The sequence below is a fragment of the Microtus ochrogaster genome, linkage group LG4 (genome assembly GCF_000317375.1).
Source record: "Microtus ochrogaster isolate Prairie Vole_2 linkage group LG4, MicOch1.0, whole genome shotgun sequence".
Taxonomy (NCBI): domain Eukaryota; kingdom Metazoa; phylum Chordata; class Mammalia; order Rodentia; family Cricetidae; genus Microtus; species Microtus ochrogaster.
Window position 1 is genome coordinate 62749773 of NC_022030.1, and position 20471 is coordinate 62770243.

General features: G+C 51.4%; 1 protein-coding gene across 2 annotated transcripts in view; it reads right to left on the minus strand.

Annotated features, from left to right (window-relative positions):
* Window positions 1-20471, minus strand: part of Sh3bp4 (SH3 domain binding protein 4) — an 80549-nt gene that overhangs the window by 44992 nt on the left and 15086 nt on the right. The window contains exons 1-2 of one of the 2 annotated variants that reach the window (XM_026786386.1): window positions 19817-19878; window positions 3056-3134 (exon numbers count right to left, since the gene is read on the minus strand). The gene's annotated coding sequence lies outside the window, so the exon portion shown is untranslated. Of the gene's footprint in view, window positions 1-3055; window positions 3135-19816; window positions 19879-20471 lie in introns of those variants that run through there. The other variant, XM_005361714.3, reaches the window with a different exon arrangement.

Sequence of the window (20471 nt, forward strand, 5' to 3'; positions counted from 1 at the left end):
ACAATGTCCAGACAGGTGATCGCTGCATGGAGTGTCTTCACTTGAACCCCTAAAGAAAAAGTCCCATCACCATGGATCAAAGGAACCCTCATTAGATTTCATTAAATTTCTTAATTGTATATCTGACTTTTAAAGACACTTGCCGTGCTAACATGAAGCGCGCCCGTTAATGTCTACTTTGCAGTTCTCCCTACAGGTCCGCAAAGGGACCAGGGATACGGCACATGCCCAATGGCTTATGCGGCCTCCCAGGTACCATCGAAGAAGTGAGTGGGCAGGAGGTGGCTATGAGGGCACACAAACCCCGAGAATCCTAGGCCTGGGCTTTGCTATTCCATTATAAGCCTCTGGGCTAAACCTGAATGAGGCCCTCTCAGAGGCTTCTTGGCTCATTGGTAAAAAGGGAAGTGCGCAGAATGTTCCTGGGGCCTCAGAGAACAGCTAGTGGTCAAGGAAGCTGCAGGGCTGGCTCTGAAGTCTACACTCTGGAGCCTGGGGGTGGAAGGACAGCAAAGACTTCAGGCTCCCTGTTTACCTGCGGGGGCTGCACTCTTAACTGTCTTAGGTGAGAGACTAGGCGTAGACTCGCTGGTAGACAGATAAGGAGGTGAAAAAGATGGGCGGAATCTCTGCTTCTTCCCTACCCTCCAAACTTGGGACAAAAGTCTGGCAGCTTCAAACAAAGGCCTTGCCGGCAGTGGTCTCCCACCCAGCGCGGGCCCCCTGCTGATGGCATGGTTCCACTGTTCAGTGCTGGATCAGGACATGTTACACAGCAGCTGTGGGCCTATCGACCAAGCTATCTTTCTCCAAATTGACTAACCTGAAATTGGGGGGGGGGGGGGAGAACTTCAGAGACCTAAACAAAACAAAACAAAAAACATCCCTGAGAGACTGAATTTGCCTCTGCTTTCCAGAGGGCTCCATGGGTCTGCACGTGTTCAAACCCCAACAAAAGCCTTTCTTCAACTGGTGATTCTGTCTACTCCTGGTGTTGGTGTCTGAGATTTCTCACATGCAACTTGTGAGATGTAAAATGCAGATTTTTCCTACATTTTAGTTCTTTAACTGGCGGAAAACCTATCAGCAAGACCCCTGGACTGAATCACAGGTCCGTGGGTCAGTCACACTGTTCTCAAGGATGACCAGACCACTGCACACCCTGACATGGTCCATCCCTTTGAATGGAACATGCATGGACATAGGGCAAAAGATTTACAGGCTAAGCTTTTACATTTATATTGCAGGTGCTCCAAGCAAACCACAGAAATGGCCAGTACTGGAACTCTGGCCATAGAAATCCTGGGGAGCTCTCCATCCCAGCGACCTCCAGGTCAAGCTGTGAGTTTAAAGACCAAGAACATGGGACATTTGTTTTTCTGGAACAAAACCCACAGGCACCGACCCCAAAGTATCACAGCTCAGAATGCTGGGCTCTTTGAGAGCTGTGAGGACCACGTCCAGTCCCTGAATTTCACCCAAAGATGCATGACCTCAGGGTGAGCAAACAGAGCCTGCCTCACCTCATTGAGTTCTCAGGTGGGAGACACCAAGTCCCGCTGGCTCATTTGAGATGGCAAAGCCACCCTAGGGCACGTCTCCTCCTACTTCCTCTTCCCTGACATGATGCTGGCCCAGTGAATCCGGCAGAGTGCCAGCAAAAGCAAACCGCACAAATGCCACCCGGGCAAGTACTGGGTGTCATGGTGCCAGCCTCTAATAAAGGGGCACAGAGCAGTCTGTTTAGTTTCCTCCAACAGAAATCAGGATGGGGCCCCCGCTCAGCCAGGCTCTACCCTATAGCCAAGAGCAGAAAGTCTGAGGTGGAGGAGGGGAAAAGCAGCCCCCTCCCCCATTTCCCTGGGATTCCCTGAGTTCATCCAAAGAGAATCACGGGGCAGCCACTGACAGTAATTTCAAGCTCTGGCCTCCCTTTGTCCAATGCCAGGCCAAAAGAACGCGAGGAATGTGAACCGCTCTCAGCTTGTTTCCACAACCCAAACAGATGGACGCCTACAGGGCAAGGAGCTGCACTTATAAGGAAAGGCCTTGCTGCAGGCCACTTCCTGGGCATTCAAACCTACCTTAGGAGCCTGAACACTGACCCCGGGACTGACAGCGCCCACATTCTTCGCGGTAGCCCAGGACACCCAGGCATTCTCCCTACCCTAGTGCACGTGTAGACTCGAACACAGATGAAACAAAGAAGAAGGGGAAAGACACAGAAACAAACATGCAGCTTACTTGGCTTCACAGAAGGCTCTGTGGGTTTGAAGAAAACCCCTAACTAGTCCTTTGTAGCCAGTGGTAGGCTTTACATAAACCTGTACATCCTTCAGAATGGAAGATGACACGGCCCAGCAGCTGTCTCTCAAACTCCCTTTTCAGCCTTCTGAGCTTTCCACTGGGCAAGGAAAGACATGAGGCACCTCCATAGCATGTGGAAATTCCTCCCCCAGTGACTACTAGGGACAGTGGTCCTGCTGACAGCCAGAAGGGAAAGGTCAGAAGAAACAGGAACTAATCCGAACACTCACTAATCTTCTTCCTTCTGACATCCCTGGAATGGGGGAGAGGCACGCGGGGGGGGGGGGGTAATCTATAACCCCAGGGCCAATGGAACGAACCACTCCACACTGGACTTGGGAAACTCGTGTTAACAGTCCCTTTGTGCAAAGGCAGGACGGGTAACTGGCCCTGCCCCATGCTGCCACCAGAGAAAAAGCTGCTCCACTTGTCTGTCCACAGGACATGAATGGGAATTCACAGAAAGTAAGAGGGAACGTGGCCATCCTGGAAATACACAGATGCCAGCTTCAGACAACTGTGCTTCCCCAGCTGGGCACACTGTGAGCCGGAGGACATCAAGAAAGAAAAGGCTATAAAGGAGATTCTGACAGTAACTTCCGGAAGTTAGTGCTCCCTGCTCTGGCGAGGCTTTGTGTGCTGGGAGCCTTCCCTCCTCTCCATGGGTGACATACACTCACTGGTCCGTGCACCTCAGGCACCAAATGCTGCTGCTGTTGGGCAGTGACTTCATCAAGGGCCTGCTTACCTGCTGGGGGATGCTGGCCTCCTGGTGTCAGAGGAAGAACTCCAAGATGCAGCCTTGCATCCAGGTGCAGCTGGAGGCCCTAGGAGACAGAAAGGGCAGTGTGAGAAGATTCTGAGAGTGGGCTCTGTTGGTAGGGTCCCTGCGAGGGTGAGGTCAGATGACACTCAGACATCAGATCCATCACTGTGGGCCACCCAGAGCTGCCCTGCTACGAGGATCACAGCAGCCCCTCTGCGCTAGCCTGCCCTTGCTTCTGCTCTTGCCACTGGCTATTATCTGAGCGGCAGCTGAACCCAGGCAGACTCCAACCCAAGGGAGCAGTGTGGTACCCTTCTGACATACTGGGGAGGAGGGGATAGCTTGGTGACACAGTGAGACAGCCAAAGATTGACCACCAGTGTAGAAGGAGGTTGCGCATGCTTCCGTTCCCCAGCCGCCCAGACCCAAATGATCACACAAAAACAATGTTAATTACAATACTGTTGGCTGATGGCTCAGAGTATTTGTAGCTAGCTCTTATGTCTTCAATGAACCCATTTCTATTAATCTATGTATCACCACGAAGCTGTGCCCTACCGGTAATGTTCCGGTGTCTTTCTCTTTTGGCAGCTACATGGTGTCTCTTTGACTCCGCCTACTCTCTCTATAGATCTCTGTTCATATTTCCTGCCTGGCTTTATTCTGCCCTGCCATAGGCCAAAGTAAATTCTTTATTAACCAATGGTAATAAAACATATTCACAGCATATAGAGGGGAATCCCACATCACACCAGCAAGGGTAGACTCGACCTTCATGCACCATGTGGTGAGGCTAACGGTTTGAGTTCCTGGCACCATCTACCCCAGGCTCTTTGGAGAACCGGGGTGGCTGTGCAGCTGTGGGCATTTATAGGAATGTAGTCCTGGGCAGGGTAGGGAGAGTCCCTTCTGGACACCTTCCCACTTCAAAAGTCACTCCACCCGCAACAGTCCTCATGCACACAGACCCGTATCCATGCCCCAAATCGTTACAGACCAGGATCTGTGTACCTGGCCCACATCCATGTAACACACAACCCCTCCCTGTGTAGCCAGGGCACATGCTGAGATTTCAGAGCACAGACCTCACCCACTAGGGCTTCAATGGAAACACAAACCTCAGATGTGCCAAAAGGTGGGAGGCAGAGGACCCCCCAAAAATGCCACACGAGAAAAGAGCTGGGCCTTGCAAACACACCAGCAGCGTCTGACATCAGGGGCCCCGGAAAAACACCACTCAACCTGACACATACCACCAAAAAGGAGTGGACGATGTAAGAAGTGTTCATAAAAAAGAGACACCTCAATCCCAAAGGAGACCGATGGGAGGGGCCATTCAGGACACCAGGCAGGCACCACAGTCCAGCTGTCAGGCTTGCTGGAGAATGGCCAGCCAAGCCGTTCTTAGGTCAAACAAGTCCTCAGTACTGGGAATCCCCATCAGAGAGTTTATAAGACCCCACAATCAAAAAGGGAAAGACCCTGAGCACAGCAAAACCAGGCCAACCCAGAGGTACCCCACTAACCACCTGCCAATGCAGGGCTGAGGAACACGAGGGAGGGGTGCCTGGGGCTCATCTGACAGGACCAGATGGCCCCTCCCCACCTCTCTTTTTCCTGCTCTAACTCTCTGGAAACCCGAGGTCTCTGCGCAATGGAAGGAAGGGTACGACAAGGGAGCCAGGGCCCATCACAGTCATGACTCCTAGGATAACCATACAACCTAACATAAGTGGATGGAGTCGTCATAAAATCCAGATGTTTCAAGAAACATCACTGTCACCACTGGGAAGAATTTGGGGAACTCCCTATAAACCCAATGCCGAGAGGACAGCATTGCCTTGTTTCCACGAGTCTCAAAGCACCAGTATCTTCTCATGCTGTCCAACGAGAGAGTGTCCAGGCCACCCTGGCCACCTCTCATGGTCCTGGAGGACATGAAATTTCAAAGCTTGACACGATCTGAGTGCTAGAAGGCCGGATGAAGGCTCACGGCCACCATCCCACTAAATTCAAGCAGCAAACTACACAGAGACAGAGACTGTCCACACCCCATTCCAGGATGGTTAGCAAGTCCCTCTGTTTCCACGTTCCTGGGTGACCTCTTCTCCAAATTCCCAGCCGCAGTACCTCAGAATGTGACTGCATCTGGAGAGAGAATGTCTAAGGAGGTAAAATGAGATTAAGGCCCTAATCCGTAAAACCAGGTGATTCGCTGCAAATGGTTACAACAATGGATGTGATTCTGGCGATGGCCAAAGGCCTCCAGGTGCCACCAGAGCTGAGGCTGGGCCGGGGGGGGGAGAGGGCAGCCCCTCACAGCGACCCCTGAGGGAGCCTCCTCTGCCTCTACTCCGCACCCATGCTGGACTCCAGGCACCAGAACTGCAAGAAACGTTAATTGTGGTTCTGTGTCAAAACTGTCCATCAAATAATTCACCCCACCCCACAGGCTCATCTGCAAAACGAGGGGACAGGGTCACAGGGCTCTACTATTCTGAATGCTGCTGAGGGTGACAGACTTGAGACAGCTAAGGTCCTCCCCCACCTCATCTGTTCCAGGTCTTCAGGAAAGGCCCCGCATGGCTCCCATGGCTCCCTATTCCAGTCAATATACCTCAAGGTCTGCATTCTGTCAACTCCAGCTGACATTTATGGTCCAAGTAAGTCTCACCCCTGTATCCCGTGGGCAAGGGCTGAGGTTCCAGAATGCATACACGAGACAGAAACAGGTGAGTCTTTGCCCCACACCAGGGGCAAGCATGGCCTGTGAGCTGAACCAAATGTGGCCATCTCTCTCTGTAGGGCCCACTGTGCGTCCAGGTTTTGACTTCCTTCTTCACCTCACGGGCCAGATCCCTCAGGGCCCTCACAGTCCGGCCCACTCCATACTTCTGAACACTACCAGATGCTCACGTATTTTTAAATAGTTGGGGGATGGGTGGAATGAATCAAAAGACGGGTGTTTTGTGAGGTGGGCATTACATGAACCTCACACCTAGCGCCCTTACCCTGACATCTTACTGAATAAGAAGTTAACGTGTCAGCTAATGTCCCCTGTAGGGCTTCTGTGCTAAACCGTGAGGCAGCTTCAGAGACCTTCTGGCCCACAAAGCTGAAAGACCTGTTTCCTGGCTTTCCAGAGATGTTTACAGGCCCCCGTTCCATGCCAGGCTACTTACGCAACTGGCACGGGGCCAGGCGGCCGCGGGCTCAAGCCAGAGGCAAGTGGGCCCCCACCCACAGGTGCGGGCCGGAGGCCAGGCATGGTGCCAAGGGCAGCCAGCACAATGAGGGCAGACAAAAGCGCAAAGGCGAAGACGTGGCCACAGCGGGGAAACGAGAGCCTACCCAACCCAACTTCAAAGTTATCCTGAGCTGCTTCCAACCTGGAAAGGGGAAAGGCACTCCAGGGTTCCTTCGCAAAGGAGAGCGGCAGTCCTGACCCCTTCAGTGGCACGGTGCCTCCCAAAGCCTTCCAAGGGCAGATCAGCTCCACCAGACCCGTGACGGCCAGGAGTGACCTGTGATTCCAGGGCCCAGCTGAGCACTTAGCCCCTAGCCCACTCTCGGGACGGCCGGCGCTAGGAGCGGGTGAACCACTTGCACTTGGTTTTCGTCATTTCTTGGAAAACTGTTCGTGCAGGTTTTGACTTCCTTCTTCACCTCACTGGCCAGTTCCCTCAGAGCCCTCACAGTCTGGCCCACTTCATACTTCTGGACGCTACCAGAAGAGTTCTCATTTATTTTCGGTTTCCCGAGGCAGGGTCTCATGTAGCCCAGGGTGGTCTCATACCCCAATCTGCCTGCCTTCCCCTGGGGCTGAAGTCTCTAACCTGCTGTATCTGTTACCACCATCTAAAAGCTACTGAGGGAGCTGCTTCCTTGGGCAGGGTGCAGCCTGTGCTCTGATTAAGACCTGGAAACCTTCCTGGGGAACCAATGAAGAAAGACCACCCATGGGGATCTTGGGAATGAATAGTTCCCCTGCAGGACTTGATGTGTGTACAGAAAGGGAACAGAGGAATTGGTGCCTGTCAGTCACACATGTACATGCGCTTTTGGATAAGCCTGGTGGGTTTGGCATCAGCTCATTTCCCTGCCTGATAAACAAGGCTCTCTCTCCACAGCATGCGAAAAACTCCAATGTGAGTTTGTTTCCTTCCGTCTTTTCAACAAGCACATACACAACCACTTGGAAGAACGGACCTTGTTCTTTTATTTCTTTGAAACAGAAGATACCCAACACTTAGCACCAAGTATACAGCAGAAACTTCCCCAAGTGCTTAGAACCTCATTTCTTACATCTGTACAAGGCTGGGGTTCCCGAACATTGGCATATAGCAGAGAACTGGGTACCACAGACCAATACCCACCCCCATCCTGTCCAGGTTCCCGATTCTGAAGTCAACAGGCAGCCTGAGAATGAACACGGCACACAGGGCCAGCCGACACTTTGGAAGTCACTGGGATAGTGAACCCGGAATGTGTTTTTCCATCTGTCATCTCAGTGACTGTCCTCTGCAAGCCAGAGAGGCGGCTTGACAGGTGTCCCCAGTGTCCCCAGCACACTGAGTGGAAAAGGAACAGAGGCAGGCCAGGGAGAGGCAGACCAGGGAGAGCATCAATGACCTCATCTTCTTGTGGAGGACGCGGAAGAGCAGAGCTGGGATTGTGACCTGATGCAGTATAAAGCGAGCATCTGCAACCTCGATAATTAGGGGAGCGAAATGTAAAGACAACAGTCCTAGACAAAGCAGACTGCCGAGACCGGATGTCTGCAAGCAAGGACATAATGCCGTCCCAGGTTGTACTTCCTTCCTTCTGTCAGCCCTCACAGGTGACACAACCTCCCAAGCCTCAAAGTTGGATAAAGTTAAATATCCTGCCTACAGCATATGAAGGCAGCTGTGGCTGGGTCTGGAGAGAGTTCCTGTCTCCACGAAACACAGAGGGGGCTGCAGAGACCAAGGAAAGGTGACCGTGCTGGAGACCTGGGTTTTCCATGAGCAGGGATTCAAATCCCAGCACTATCATAGAATACAGTGCAGTTCCTCCTCCGGCCACTCTGGGATGCTGGGTAGGATAATCAGATAACAACATCACTTGTGGTCCCTGCAGCTACCAGTTTTCACAGAGCTCTGGCCCCACCCTCTTCAACTCCTACCAGCCAGCTCCGTCCCCCCCCCCGCACCTCCCCCCCCCCCCCGCCAGCAGTACAGCAGGCGCAACAGGGAGAGCAGTCCCCTGCTGACCAAGGACCACCAGAACGGGGCTGCCAGCTGACCTCTCGAGTACCGCTCCCTACAGGTCAAATCTACTCCTTGGTAACCACTCACCTTGGCAACAGTGTATGAGGCAATGGAGAGAGAAATGCAGCCACAGGCCTGAGCCTTTCAATGAGACCCAAATTCTTTCCATGCTTGACTCATTGCGGACCAAGAGTCCTCTTCTCTCTTTAGATTCGAGGGGGGAGGGGCAGAGGGCTGGGGTGGCAGTCATAGTTGAGAAATCCCAGTCAAGGGCTGAACAACTTGGAAAGGGGGTGAGGGTGGGGTGGGGGTGGGGTGGATAGCATACTTTATAAGGACTTGTGGATCACTTATCTGATAGGTTATCTCAAACCATTCCTTTCAAATACACCATGCCCCCACCAACAGATACATAGAAACAGAAAGGAAAACCAGTGGGGGTGTTTGCTTGGAGCCCAAACCTGCATCAAATTAAGCACTGGTCTGTGCTTTGAATATCTCGCCCAAACGACTCCTCGAGTCTAAATTCCTCGGAGATGACCACAGTCTTATCCAGAAGATGAAGCAACGCCCCTATTGCAAGAAATACCGTCCTTTCATTTTGTGTGTGTGTGTGTGTGTGTGTGTGTGTGTGTGTGCGTGTGCGTGTGCGTGCGCGCGCGCGCGCGCGCGCGCGCGCACTCAAAGGCCAGAGGTCAGCCTCAGGTGTCATCCTTAGGATCTGCCCTTGGTTTTTGAGACAGGGTTTCTCACTGGGACCACCAACGAGGCCAGGGCTATTGGCCAGTGAGCCCTAGACACCTGCCCATCTCCGCCTCTCCCATGCTGGGATTACAATCGCACACCACACCCACCTTTTAAACATGGGTGCTGTGAACATGGGTGCTCGGGTTCTCAGGCTTCTAGTATAAGCGTTGTACAGACTCAACTATCTCTCCAGTCTGTAGGAAATACCTTGTTGTCATTTGCATTTATTCTTTTTAAGACCTGGTATCTGGCCTCTGGAGTGTTGGGATTAGAGGTGTGTGCCACCACACCAGGCAATGTCCTATTTTTAAGCACACACGTTTTTTTTTTTTAACTAAAAACAATGCAAACCTGAAAAACAGGCAATCTGCTTGTCACTCTGTCCGACTGTAAGGCATTTTGGAAGGCCTTTCGATCTGCGATACAGGCTGAGCAACCACCCAGCCTGTGGGCTAGCTCCATTTGCCATGATCCCACAGCCTTCTGACTTTGGCCACACTGAAGCAGGCACAGAAAGGCTTGTAATCCAGCACACACCTGTCCAGAGAGGCAGTGCAGATATAAAGGTGGGCTCTGTCTTAGTATCTATCCTGTTCTGTCTGTCTGTTTATTCCCGCCTTCCTTCCTCACAAGCCCCATTAACTAGACTTGAAGGGTTAGCACGCTATAAACCCAGTTCCCGCCCTACATGGCTAGGGCTCATTTGGCTCCTAGGGATGGGAAGTTACAAGATGTCATCAGCTGGCTGTGTCACCTCGTGCTGTCCTCATCGCTTGCTTTCCTCCTTGCCTCTGTGAAGCAGCAATTTGGCAAGATTATCAAGCGAGCTAGAAATCAGAGAGAGATGAGGTTGAACACGGTAGATGGAAGTTGCCTGCATGCTTTAACACAAGACAGAATGGCACCCCAAGTCTGGCATCACAAGGACTGTGTGACCCGCAGGGAGAGCAGGCTCCTCTAGCCTCTGGACACTTTAACTCTCCCCCACGCTCTCCTCAACACTGTTGTAGCGATAGTCTGGAGTCACCTGTCTCCAAGCCAACTGGATGGAGCAGAAATATTTCTTATTCTTGGTTGTCGACTTGAATTAACTAAAACCCGAGCACCCGGGCACGCCTGTGAGGGATCCTTCTAGATTGAACTGTTTAAAGTGGGAAGACCCACCCTAAAGCTGGTTCCTTCGAGGTGGGAAGATCTCCCTTTAAATATGGACCACACCTTCCACTGGCAGTTTAGAGAAAGAACTGGAAGAAGGAAGCTCTCTCTCTGCCTGCTCGCCCTCACTCCTGACAGCAAGTCCACTCCTTCATTGGCATTAGAACCTACTTCTTTGGGACTTCAGAGTACACTGAAGACCAGCTGAAACAGCCAGCCTCATAAAATGAAAAAATAAGGATTCTTGGACTTTCCATAGGGAGACAGCCATTGTTGGAAGAGCCAGACTATAACCTATAATGTACTCTAATAAATCTCATATGTATGAATATATTTGCATATATATTCATTCTGTCACTTCTGTTTCTCTAGAGAACCCTGACTAATACACTTCCATTTCTTGTAACCCTCGGGGGTCAGGAACAAAGCCTTACAGAAATTCACACTACAGGAGACACCACACCATAATGGGTATCACATAACAGACAGACCACTGTCAGGGGGCTGCCAGGATAATTCCAGACACTGGGTGCTCCTTATAGAGGGTGCTCCCCATTGCCGCACACCAGGTTTCGCTAGGCAGCCCTAGGATCCATGCTTCCTGCCCCCAGGGACAATTCCAAGGCATATTCTCACAGGTCCTCAAGAAGGCTCCAGCATCGTGCAGCCCTCAGTAGTCCATAACGCCATTCCTCCAACGGTTCGCCCATTGGTATTTTTCTCTCTCCTCATCTTATCCTCCTGGTACCCCAAATCCCGCTCCTGAGAGCAGTCACAATATAAAATAAAGGCTCTGTCTTTGGGGGAGGGGGTCACAGTCTAGCACAGATGGGAAATGTACAACTGGCTCCAGGTCACTGGGTTGGCTTTTTGCCAAGACACAAACACGAGGCTCTCCTGGTTGGCTCTGGTCGAAGCTGGAGGGTGACTTAGTATGGTTGGTATAGAAAATCCCAATTCAGAAAGCCAAGCAAATATTTTGTTTCATTATTATGATGCGTTAGCACACAGCTAAATCTGAAGGGGAAAGCGAGGGGCCTTTGTGCTCGAATAGTTGGTTTTTACATAAAATCACAATGGATCATCTCACTCATATTGAGTGAGGTAACCCAAATCCAGAAAGACAAATATCATACGTACTCATTCATAAGTGGCTTTTAGACATAAAGCAAAGAAAAACCAGCCTACAAGTCACAATCTCAGAGAACCTAGACAAAAAAGAGGGCCCTAAGAGAGACTTACATAGATCTAAACTACATGGGAAGTGGAAAAGACAAGATCTCCTGAGTAAATTGGGAATGTGGGGACCATGGGAGAGGGTAGAAGGGGAGGGGAAAGAAAAGGGATCAGAGAAAAAATATATAGTTTAATAAAAAAAAATCACAATGGATGGTTTTCAGGCTGAGGATCACCAGAAGTCACGGGATTGGGGCTCTCAGAGGTGACTTCCTTGGATTCCCGGATGCTCTCTCTCCTGTTACTGCTGTGACATGGTTCTACGGATCACAGCGTTAAGACATAGATGTATCAGATGCCCTTCTAGGGGCTATAAACCAGTCCCAAGGGTTAAAGCCTAGGAGATGGGGTCAGCAGTCTGGAACTAGAAACTCTCTTCTGTTTCTAGTGTTTCCTGGTGTCGAGTCGCTGCCCCCGATTCCAAAGCATACTAGCTTAGTCTGTGTCTGTCATCAGTGCGTGGTGGCACCCTGTACACCACCTCTTACAAAGACAGTGTGCTTGCATGTAAGACAGAGGTAGAAACCCCGCCGGCTATGTTTGGGCACAGTATGAGTACTGAAACCTTAGTCTCCGAGACTGGAGCTACAGAGAAGCACTGAAAGCTTTAAGAGAGCAGGTCTAGCAGAAGGTAATCAAAGAGTAGGGGCACCCTCTCTTGGAGTGAATCACATGAAGACGAGCCTGGTCCCATTCTAGACTCCCTCGTTCGGTGCTGCTGCAGTGCCATGCCCCAAACCGTGTGCTGGAGATGCTGGCGGAGGGGGGGTGGCTCGTGAATCTCTTCTTCACCAAGTAAAACACCAAGAAACCCTGACACCTCAGGCTCCTTCCATCTGCAAAGGCCTCTTTGCCCTATCAGTAAAAGTTATGGACACACACGCTCTATCAACCTTTGCATACTTCACTTGCCCAACCCCCACCCAGCTTCACCTGCCTCTCCTTCTGGTAAACACGGCTCCCCTTTTCCTCACCCCTCCTCCTCCAGAATAAATGCTCTATGAAGACCTTTGCCCTGTTCACGTGAGCACTGGAAAGCCCCTGGGTCCTAGTGGGCACTCAGAAACTCTGTGTCCCATGGATGATTCTAGAATAGTCACAGTGCACATGTGTGGACACGGACTGTGAAGTCCTCATGCTCCAGGTGTGGACAGACTGCTGAACCTGGTACCTGAGAACTCTGTGCTGGGAGCGATCTCCCCCAGACTAGGCAGAAAGTTGAGGTCAGTAGTCAAAAAAAGTTGAGGTGCATGGCTACACGCCCCTTTACAGGTGACTTCTACAAAACAAACAAATGAAATTAAATTCTTCTTGTGACCTATCAAAAGGAGTTGTTTGACAGCATTTTTCCCTTCCATTCCAGTATCATGCTGCAAGGGCTCAAAGCGGGTGACGCCCACAACAAAGGTCTCCATGGAAACCGCTCACCTCCCTCCTGAAAAATCATGACTTCACCTCCCATTCCTCCCAAACCCACTCCAGATTGTTACCCGAAGAGCCTTTGTGCAAACAAACACCAGAGCCTGTGCCTGAATGGCAGGAAATGTGGCGGGTTTTTTTCTTCTTCTAATTTTAACTTGCTCCAGGAATGTGTGTGTTCTGAACACTCACTCAGCCAGGGGCCCACATTCCTTTGCAGCCCACAGAAAAAGCAGAGCCCGAGCAGGGCTTTCTCGGATGGAAACCATACTCCACCTCGACAGAGCTGTGCTCAGAAAGCCGAGTCCAGGGCCTGAGCACTCAGGTCATAGCTGGAAAAGCCTGGAAAACAACCCTGCCAGCTGTCCCCTGGGACAGAGGGATTCCAGCAAGCCTCTATATATTTTAAAGGCCTCTGTGGGGAGTGGGGGTGGGGTCAGGGTCCCTGAAGTGAGAGACAGATGAAGAACCAGTATTTGCCATGTTCTAGAAAACTCCAATTTGTAGGGCTCAATGAGAAAAGTAGACCGAAAAACACGCTAAGAATCTTCCGGTTGGAACAAACCGGAATAATAACATGAGTTTGGGGGAGGGGTGGCAGCTGTACCTGCACTGAAAGTCTATCAGATACACTTCGCTCTGGGCTGACCAACTCTAATATTACAAGGTGGTCAGTGTGGAGCTCAGGGCAGAGGGACGGCTGGGGTGCAGGGAATCTGGCTTCCACTGGCAGTGTACATGCTGAAGACAGGACAAAGCCCTCCCCTGTAACATTCTATCATCCTTCAGGAGAACGGAGAAGTCAATCAGAAAACAGGCATGCCACAGACAAGCCCATGGTGAAGGTGGGGGAAATTCAGCTATGCATGGTGCAGGTGAACCCAAGGGCAGGCTGGTGGGGCAAAAGGAACCGAACACAGCAAATGACCACCAGCGACAGAGGTTGGCCATTGTTTCAATGGCTCAGGAACCAGGGTTGGTTTACCCGACTGAAGAGACCCTTTTCTCTTGGGGTCTCAGCCTCTCAATCAAGGCCCAGATCTCATCAAGGCTCAACAGGAAGGAATTAGCTTCCCGCATCATGTGGTTGCTTGGAGCTGACAGAGGCCTGTGGCTTCCCCGCTGGCTGAGAGTGTGAGGTCACCCTCATCCCAACCACAGGGCAGTTTGTGCACAAAGTCAACAAGTTACCAAGCATTCTAACACATCTAATCACAGAAGGGACACTGACCTTTGGTTGTATTTTGCTTTGATTTGACACAGAGATTCATATAGCCCAGGCTGGGTCTAAAACTCCCAAAATAGCTTAGGATGACCTTGAACTTCTACTTTTCCCGATTTTACCCAGAGTGCTGGGATTACAGGCATGCCTGGTATGATGATGCTGAAGATGGAACCAAGGCCTTGTCCATACTGGGCAAGCACTCCACCAGCCTTGCTCCAGTCTAAAACATTAGCATTCGAACGAATTTTATTAGTGGCAGAATGTAGGCCAGCCAGAGACAGGGAATAGCAGACTGAACTCTGTATGGTATAAATGCAAACAAGCAGAGGAGGGTTAGCATACAGCCCAGGAAAAGGATGGCTCTCGACGCTTAAGATCTGCCAGGCTAAAACTGACCAGAGCTAGGAAGATGGCTCAGCGGTTAGGAGCATTTGCTGCTGTTCCAAAGGACCAGGTGTCAGTTCCCAGGGCCTACATGGCAGTCCACAACCATCTGTAACTCTCACTCCAGGTAATCTGATGTCCTCTTTTGGCCTCCATGGACACCAGGCACATACATGGCATACATACATGCAGATAAAAACACTGATAGGCATATTTTTTTTTTAGTTTTAAATCTTTTTAAAAAATAATTAAAAAAACAAAAACAGCTGAGAAAGGGAAGACAATGAGGCCCGCCAAAGCTAGGGCTGAAGTTCTCTGTCTGACCTGGCATAAGCCTGGACAAGAGTTCTTTGTTAAGATTCTTCAATGACCAAGCCAATATATGCAATTATGTGTGTGTGTGTGTGTGCGCGCGCATGTGCGCGCAATTATATATACACTTACACACATAGATATATGTAACATATATACACACAAGCATGCATACAGACAGATACACATGCACACACACACATACACACTCACACAAAGTTTAGAGAACCATCTGGCTTGGTCCCTTGCACCCCAGGGAAGTGACAATAGCTACTGAGCACACTGAGAGCCTACAACAACTCAGCTTGCTTCTTCTGCACATCCCCGATTCCTGTTCATCTTGCTCAGAGAAAGAATCAAGGCAGCTCTAGCCCACAGCGCAGCCTGGAAATCCTCTTTGCCACCTCAACAGTGGCCTCGGACTCTACTCTGAGGTGAGACTGCTCCTCCCAGGCGGGATTAGGGTACTCGAAGATCACCCCAGCTCTTGACCTTCTACTAAATATAGGTGCCATGGCTATAAAAACTCAGCTTTTCATTGGACCAGGGCTCCCCGGGGACCGTGAAGCACTGTACTGCTGGGGTGTTTGTACCTCTCTGGCAACAAGAAACACCAATTGACTGTTGGATGCTGGGCGTCACACAAAGCTGCATTCTGTTTGGAGGAGTGTGGAGTCAATCATGCCAGCACTGCTCCCCAAATCAGGCTTGAGGAGAGCTGTCAGTCTGCAATGAGGAAGGAGAGCAGGAGGGGTCCCCAGTGAGTGCCCAATGAACCAGGCTACAGGCACGGGGCTCTATACAGTGAAAGGTCGGAGGGTCTGGTCCCTGTGGTGAGGGCACCTGTGCCTGCCCCTCACACCTCAGCATCATCAGATACTGGCTGAGCCAACAAACATGGTCCTTCTCTGGGTGGTGGGAGAAGGGTGGCATAGTCACAGATCAGAAGAGGAAGTGTTGCAGGGAGCTGCAACAGCAAACTTCTGTGACCTCCGTGCATGGCAGCCCGGGGACTGAAAAGCCCTGCAAGCCCCCACCCCAACACTCAAGTCTCTGAAAAAGTGCTCCACAAACCTCCAGGCTTTTCCTGGAGGGCATACCAGGAAGAGCCTGGGTGGGAGGAGGGGATTTTATCTAACTGATCTCAAATGTAAATGTTAGATTCAGAGAGCCTTGTTGCTGGTGTGAGGAACAAAACGTGATGTTGGGCTGTGAGGGAAGCTCATGAGGGTAGGGGGGTGAATATGAAGTTGGGTGCAGCCAGCACAACAGAGTGGTCCCAGGACAGTAATGCCTGGGGTCCCAGCCTGGAAAAGAAGGTGGACCTGGGGCTGACAAGTTTGGCGACACACCCGTCACATTGCCTCGAGGAGCACAAGGACAGAACTGCAGCCAGCTCCCCTTTGTGTGGCGTTCTATTCTGTGGCTCTCCTCTAGCAAGGCTGAGGCCAGCGTACACCGTACACCATACACCGAGGAGTCACAACAGGAAGGCCACTAGAGGGTCTACCCATTGACACTCCCTTCAACTACAACATCTCAGAGGCCCAAGACAGGGGGCTAGCCACCCTGACTTGTCCTCTCCCAGCAAAGATGGGCAGCATGACCATGGAAGCCATGGGCTGTCTGTCTGTCCCACCTGAGAAGCTTCAGAGCAGAACTGGCCAGGATTGGGACCCAGTACCATCCGTCCCTCCCTCAGGAGCCTTCCACAAGCCACAGGTCTGCCCATCAACAATCCTTCAGCTCCTGACAGCACAGACACTATCTCACCTCGCCCAGCAGGTTACTATGGATGGGGAACACGTGAGAGGCACTCAGAACTCTGTACAGTCCACGTCAGTGCACGCAAGTGTCTGTTGTCCCCCGTCCCAGACCTGCTGGGCTAAGATGCTGCATTTTTACAATATCACTAGGTCACTTCTGGGCAGGCAAGAAAGACGTGAGAAGTGCTGGCCTGGAGGATTCCAGCATGTGTGTCCTGCAAAGAAGCAGTCTTTGTAAGACTAGGACCTTAAGTGTAAAGTCCTCTGTGATACATCCCGCCCCCCACACATACCGACACATGGGCACGCTCACAAATGCTTACCCCAAAGACCTGAGCTCACTCTAGACACTGACTAACCGCATTTAACTCAACAGGTGCCTCGATGTGACTCAGTATCTGGGTAAACTTTGCAGGACAGCTAATCCCATTCCGCTTCCCATCCTCCCACCCCTAAGTCATGAGCAGGATTAGTGAGAACCTTGACAGATTTCCCAATAAACCTGCCTGTTCACTGCAAGGCCTGGTGCCCTGGGCTCTGAATTCCAGGCAGTTTATTAATTGTCTTCGGCGCTCCTCTCCCTTTCTCAAGTTCACATTCGAAGAGCTGAGCCGAGCATTGCTTTAAAGGTGCTCAGCTCTAAACGTCCAGGCTAGGGTAGAACAAGGAAGCTGCCCATGGGAAAAAGACTGAGGCCCAGCGCAGACAGACCCAGGCTGACTGAGCACAGCTCTGCAGAGAAGGGAGACGCTGGACCTCCCCACTAGAGCCTCCTCACTGTCCTGTCTGCCCCAGGGTCTCATCCGGGATACCACACATCATCTTGCTGCCACTTGCTGTCTTTTTAGGCTCCTCTTTACTGTGTAACTTCCCGACAAGTTGCTGTTAGGTGGCCTTGACGGTCTGAATCCAGGCAGGTGCTTTAGAAGGCTCTTTGCAGCTGGGACCAGTCTTGGGTTTTCTTCACTAGTCCTAGGAGGTGATGTGTCATTGGCAGGATGCTAGCACGGGGGAGACGTACACAGTCATCACAGCAGACTGTCAGCAGGATTTAGCACCACTAGGCAGACGGTGGGCACCTGCCCAGCGTCTCTCAAGCCCCTTCTCCAAGCTCCTGGCCCCTCCCTGCTCACAGATGTTCCTGCGCCACTGCCAGCCAGAGGGGCCCAAGTCCCAGCTCCCACGTGGATTATGCAACAGGAAGCACAAATCCGTGGATGGAAACCCTGGCTTAACCACAGGCTGTAATAAATGTGAGACCTTCAGTTCCCGCACACCTGCCCCGACCCCTGGATGCACTTGAGGTAGCTACTCGGTAGAACTGGAGTGGGCTGTAAGCTCACTGTCACCTCAGCGGGAGTGGTGAAAAATATGGCTAAGGTGATGATCCAGCTTGTGTTTATCCCAGAACAGCTTCCGGAAAAGGGGTTTCAATACCACCTGCCTTCCCCAGACCCTTTACGCCAATCTAACCAAGTGGGTCATGTGGGGGGCGTTCTCATTGTACTTCTGTTGCTGTGACAACAGCAACTTTGGGTCAAAGGGACTTATTTGAGCTTACAGTTCCAGGCTACGGTCCATCCTAGCTGTGCAGATGAAGCAGCAGGAACCTGAAACAGTGAGTCACATCCCATCAACAATCTGAGCAGAGAGCAATCAACACATGCGTGCTTAGTGCTCACCTAGCTTTTCCGACTGTATTTCAGTCTGGAGTCCCAAACCAGGCTGGGCCTTCCCATATCAGTGAAGGCAATGACATCACCCGCAGACACGCCCCATAGACCAACAGATCTAGAGGAGCCCTCACTGAGAGTCTCCTGATGATTGTATAGCATTGACAATTAAAACTAGCCATTCCTTACTACATACTCAGCCTGAGACAGTCATCCCTAGTGGTGCTCTAAGTCTGTGGGTTTCCTTTGCAGGGGTAAGCTGGGTCCCTAACCACTAGAAGACACAGCCAACCACAGAGCATCTCAGGCCCCAGACACTGCTGTAGGCCCCTGGGCTGTGAGAACAAGCTCAGGGTTCAGACACCAGCTTCTCCTGGGCCGGGCTGTACTGAGGATGTAGATGACGAGGTGAGGAGACAGAACAGACATATGCACACACTCTCTAGAGAACACACAGAAGTTAAAAAGTCTCAGGCAGCAGATCTCCCGGCTCCAAGGCAAACTACCTGTGCCCAGACTCTCAAGGCTTGGGCAAACTTAGTGTCTCGGTCTCTCCACATGCTGATGCCTCGGAGGTCAGATTCTAGAATTAGGGAGAGTGCCCAGGTAGTCGATGAAAGACCGGTGACAATGGGTTCCAGGTAGGGAGGTAAAGGACATGGCACTTAGGTACAGCCAGGGTCCTGGGTTCATATCCCACTGCTGTGACATCAGTGGGAACTTAAAGGCCCTGGGCCTTGCTGAAGGGGAGCAGCGAGCCAGAGCCCAGAGGCCTTCAAGTCGCCTGGCAGCTGCTGTCGAGGTTTAAGAAGCAGGGAACCAATTCCATTTCATGGTAACAAACCAAGCCACGGTAACAGCTGCCTTCCAAGGAGCTCTCATATGCACACACTCACCTTCAAGATTGCCCTGCTCCCGCACACAACTGACTCCTGAGACTCACTGCCCACCGCTAGTTCCTGAACCCCATGCAAAAAGGCAGCTGCCTGCAGGACTGGGAACAGCCAGCTCCAAGGTGCAGGGGCCATGGCTCGTGCCAAGCACGCTCCACACCACTTCTAATTGGGGTGCTTTCTTATGATCCCCATTACAAATCACAGTCCCCATTACAAATCAAATTGCCCAATGTAGTGAACAGGCAGGGCCTGTAGTCGTAAAACTCAACCTCAGTGTGAGATGCAGACTGGCTCAGATCCTTCCGTCTCCCCAGTGCTAGTCAGGGAAGAGTCTGAGGAAGGAAGGACCCCATGCTTTTCCCGTGTTATGAAGCTTGCACCTGCCTGGGCTGTGGGCACCGCTAAGTGACACTGTAAAATACATCAAGGAATAGATTCCCCCACCCCAACCCCAGATCACTAAGTAAACCCCTGTGAGGCTGCACTAGTCAAAAGCCAAAACTCCCACACAGTTCCCTGGGTTTCCACAAGGGTCCCGTACAAACCAGAGATGGGACCTGGGATGTTCTTCTTCATCCTACGGCTGTGTCTCTGGGCTGGAGAGAAGCTGCTGAAACCTGAAGCCCCAGCCGATCTGGGAAACCACCCAGGCATGCAGTCCCTGTCTGCAATGCGTACCTCAGACCCCAGGCTGGAGGAAGGAGGGCAGGGCAGCGAGGAAAAGACGTGAGGAGCCTTGCTGTCTGATCAAGGACGGGGCTGTCCATCTTCCCCAGCAATGCAGTAGCTTAGGTCATGACTCCGTGAAAGCGGCCAAGCAGAGCGAATGGAGCAGCTCTGTGGCTCTTCCAACCCTGAAGAGGAAAGGTGGACTGAAACCGTCACTACCCAGAGTGCCAGGGGCAGGCAACCTCGTGTGCTTAGTGAAGTCTTGGCGACATTCAGAAAACGATTCCCCCCTGAACAGTTGCACAGGATGGACGGCCTGCAGATGACCTCAGTGTCCATTAGTGAATGCTATCTTTGTACCCTGCCCAGAAAAAGTAGCCAGGTTGTAAAACTGACCACAAAGGACTCCATTTTGAAAATAATGCCTGTGTGATTTATCTCATTGCAATAGTTATAGATTTTCAATTTCTTCTGCCAATTTATGTTTTCTAGATCACTTAAACAAACACAGCAGTCTCGCAATGCTTCACAGCACCGAGAGTTTTATGCGCTCAGATCTTAGGGGTGAGCCTCCATGGCTGCTTGTTCTATGTGCTGTCCACCGCCACCACCATCCATGTTGGCCCTAAACAATGGCTCGGGCCTGAAATTCCATCCCTTAGGA